Below are 4,617 nucleotides of genomic sequence, written 5' to 3' on the forward strand. Positions count from 1 at the left end.
AAATCACTTTGATCAAAAGGGTCTTCGCATCTCAGTAAGTGCTCCTCAGAAAAGATAGCGCGTACTCATTTTACTCATGTGAATCATATAAACATGATTGTACTATGAATATGTGGCTGTTTATGTTATTTCTTCTGTGAGTAGCTAAGTGCAAAGGATGGGACTGCGGGAGAACTTTAGTCTTAGTAGAAGAGGATATATAACGCAGCTTTTATTGCAGCTTTTCTCTGCAGCTTTTATTGCAGCTTTTCAACTGAAAGTGACCCAGACAACGCAACACAAGGTGAGAGAGGGAGGGAAGGAGGGAGGGAGAGAGGGATGGAGGAGGAATATAAATGAGACTCCAGTGAAGGAAAAGTACTGGAGGGATGCGCTGACGCAGATGCAGAATGTGCCGGTGCACGTGAGAGGAAGTGTGTGAGGAGGAACACAAAACGAAAAGAAAAAACATAGGGCTGGTAGTGAACGAGAGCACTTTAGATTTTAAAAAAAACGTGAGGGTCCAGACAACTGAAGGTGAATGGTTGTGTCAGGAAAGGGGTGGAAACGTGTGGGGCTGAATCCCAGGAGGAATGCTCTGACGTTAGCTAAGGAGAGGCTTTAAATAAAGAGATTTCAGGAGAAATAGAGAACTGAAGACAAGAGGAGAGAGAGGTACTTTGCAATCTATTATAAGACAAGAGACATAGAGGAGAGAGATTCTACTGGAGGTAATGATAATGGGGTGATGGGAATGAAAATAGAGGGAGAGAGAAAGGGAAGACGAGGGCAAGATCTGAAGAAAAAGGCAGGACAGAATGACTTAAAACATTACAAAGATAGACAATAACTGATGATACATTGAAAAAAGATAGGATGAAGGAAAGGATTTGTGGGAATCACTGGAAATGAGAAGGTAGACCACTAAGGCCGGTACCCAAGCAGCTCTAAACCGTATGGGACTGGTGGGTCACATGCTAAATAGAGAGGGCAGCAGCACAGCTGTGCCAACAGTCCCACAGGTCCCCAGGGCAGCTGGCACAGAGGAATCACTGCAACCCAAATACAATCCAATGTTCACTGACATTATCTTACTGGCTGGATGCAGCAAATTACATTGAGATGACTCAGATATTAGGTGGGCTAATTGTTGGGGCTCAGATGCAGACCATTCAGATGGGTTAATTCAGTCCTTTATTTTTATTCTCGCAAGTGGGGAAATGTGAAGCTCTGTTACACAAACTTAAATGTGATCAATCATTAATTCTCATGCCTGAATGAAACCTAATTTTGGGGTGTTACAGGAACTTCACAGCTTGAACTTTGGTGACCGGTTTGGACCATGAGGAGGTGACTGTAGACCAGATTCTCAATGAAGGATGAGTGTCCTACAAAACCGTGACACTTCTACCGCAGTGTACCATGGGATGCTATAACTTGGCTCTGTCATCTGAACAATGTTTGGCTGCCCTTTTTTTTGTCCCTGGGGTTGCTTTTGGGAACCGGCCTTCCCTACGGCAGGGGGTATCAGCTGCATGTGAGAAATAAGAAAGGAGCATTCATAGGAGAAGGTATATCCACTTTGATTGGCGAGTCACAAGAGAGCATTGGTGGCAAGCACACCTCCCATCCACCATCCACGCTCATGCAACCTGCCTAGGGGAAGGGGAGGAGAAAGAAGAGGCAGGCATGGTTGGGAAAAGGGAGGAGATGAAGGGGAGGAAGCATGGAGAGGAGGGGGCATCCATATGTTATCACTTTGCAAACTGCTTTACCCATGCAGAGCAACTTTATACAGATAAAGGCTCTCAACATAAATGTACACAGTTGGTTGCGTTCTGAGAACAACGTAGGATAAGAGATGCCCACCAGAAAATGCCCAGTCTCTCATCCATCACTTAGTGCTGAGTAGTTCAGGGGATAAATAATAAGTTGTTATTTTATTCTATCATATTCTATTATCATGTTGTGGTCTCATGGGAAACCTGTAACTTGAAAGGGAGATTATGCTATGTGGCATTTAATAACAACCAAAGAGAAGAGGAAAACCAACATTATTTGCCACAGGTTCAGGCTCAGGAGCAAGGGTGTTGGTTTTATAATGCATCTTCCACCAGCAGCAGCATACCACCCAGCATCTCACTGATGGTGTACTTCTGGATGTGGTGTTGGAGGGCCAGTAGGGGGCACTCTTCCTTCTGGTCCAAGATCCCAGGGCAGTAAAAGGGACATTGCCCTGCGCAGGGTGGTTAAACGGGTGTCTTAACTCTCTGTAATCATTAAAAATCCCATGGCACTAATTGTGATCTGGCCCCATTCCATCATGGCCACCTAATCATCCCCCTCATTGCTAATTGGCATATATCATACCTTCTTCACCTGTTAGCTGGTGAGTGTTAGGGCACAAAATTGGTTGTGATTTTCCTGTGTTGTTATGATATTTCCAAACTACGAGGACAAAATAACACTGAAATTGTGAAAATTATGACAATGCCCTTTTTGTGTAATAGCTGTTTGGAAAAGAAATCCTGAAATTTCAGCCTGTTCATGTGGGATAGAGCTTTTGGCCCAGGTCATGACATCACAATCTAATCTAAATATATTAACAGTTGTATCAACACACCCATATGTTCAGATAGCATTTCAATGGCAAAAGGAGGTTCAGGGAAATAAATTGTTAAAAAGTATGTTTGAAGTTATTTTCATGAAATAAACAAACGCAGTGATTTATTAGACATATGGTGACGATTTATTAAAACGACTGCATGGGGGTTTTAAGAGGAATGAGTTGCAGAAGAGAGACAGCTAAACCCAAATACCTATACTTGGATCCTAAATAGTAGGCCGTTTGAGTATGCGAAAACGTAGTTTTATAAAATGTGAAATATTGAAAATCTGGTATACTTTAAATGCCCAGATGTCATACTCATTTTCGCATTTACTCTAATATAATTCGCTGAACCTTATTGAAGAAGATAATCGTATTTTCACACCCACGTGTGTTCGACAACAGAAGATAATCAGAATAGAGGACACACTTGACAAAAATGTCATGTAAGGGAACGGCAGGGAACAAGCACGATTCCGCATTCAATGACAGCTCAGTATGGATGAGTAGTATGTTGATGTCAGTTGCTTAATGCATACGTTTGTACTTAACAGTACATTCTAAATAGTATGAAATACGATTAGTACACAGTAGTTTAAGCAAGTAGTAGGAAAGCCATATTTCGGCCACAGCCGCTGTCTGTGGTATGATCTTGAGGTTGTTGTGGTAAATTATGTCAGAAGCCATCTCTGGGAAAGTGTGTCATGGCAGGCCAGATATTGAAATAAAATGTACACTGGATACCTACTACCAGATTGTTACTGAAGTCCAAATCCCATGCCACCAGACTGCATGTGCTTCTAGGCAGGGGCGCAACTTTGGTTTTAGAGAAGTGGGTGGGATATAATTATTTTTTTATTTATCCCGTCAGATAAACACTCCAAACAGCCTACCTGACCGCTCAGAGGCATCTGCATGGTCCTAAAGCACACCAGGCCTCATTCCAATGATAAAACTGGGGGGGACAAAAAAATGCAATTTCAGAATGCTAGTGAAAGTTGCGCCTCTAGGTATCCATCACAGGCATAGGGTGCATTGTAGGCTACTTTCTACAAAGGTTGTGTTTCTCTGCATAAAATGAGTGGATCTATAGGTCACTTGTACAAACATGAAATCAATTTAACTTAGATAGAAAGTAAGATATTGTTAGAATACCCAGTAGTAGATGAAACAACCATGGTAAAGAGGCATTGCTGATGAAAATAATAAAGATCATTTTATATGCAGTCATGTGGCAAGGGAAGGACAAAATAATCTATTGGGTCAGAATGAAAAATGGCCCAATGACACTATCTACCTCCTCTACCCCGTGGTTTTAAAGAATAGTCTGCTGGAAGGCGCATGATTTATGGTCACCTGTGCATCAGTTGGCTGGAGCCACAGAGAAGTGTCGCCTGTGTCTCGATGTCTCAATAAACATTGAACACCGCTCTTCCAATAAATGGACCATGTGATGTCTGGGATATTTCCATAGTGAACATAGTCCTACATGATTAAGGGGTTGCCTATTATTGTTGGTTCGTACAATATACTAATATAAAAATGTATTATAGCCTAGAATACATACATTTTAAACTGGTCATAATTATTTTGTCTACAATGAACACATTGTCAATTATCTGTGTTTTATTGCATGTCTCCATAGGTGCTGACAATTTTTATGAATTGAATTGCCATGAATTGTATCAATCGGAAAAGCATGGTAGTAAGTGACGCAAACATATGCGTCAGACTAATACCAACATATTTCTTGACCGTTCTATTTCCAAAGATTTTAGGGGGACTCGGTTTAATACATTCACCCTTACTCCAGATAAATAAATACAAAATACACCTTGGACCACAGGGCGTTTATTTATTTTCTTCCCCAAATTAAGCACAGGCTTCCTATGTTAAACGCCAGGGTTATTAGATTACTATTATTAGCATGGTGATAATTTGGCAATGTGATCATGTACACTCTTGCGTCACTATGCACTCGCCTGCTCGCCACCCTGCTTGCATGTCAATTGTCAGCCAAAACTGCACGT

This window comes from Oncorhynchus mykiss, chromosome 17 (assembly GCF_057628025.1).
Source record: "Oncorhynchus mykiss isolate SJ-2025 chromosome 17, ASM5762802v1, whole genome shotgun sequence".
Taxonomy (NCBI): domain Eukaryota; kingdom Metazoa; phylum Chordata; class Actinopteri; order Salmoniformes; family Salmonidae; genus Oncorhynchus; species Oncorhynchus mykiss.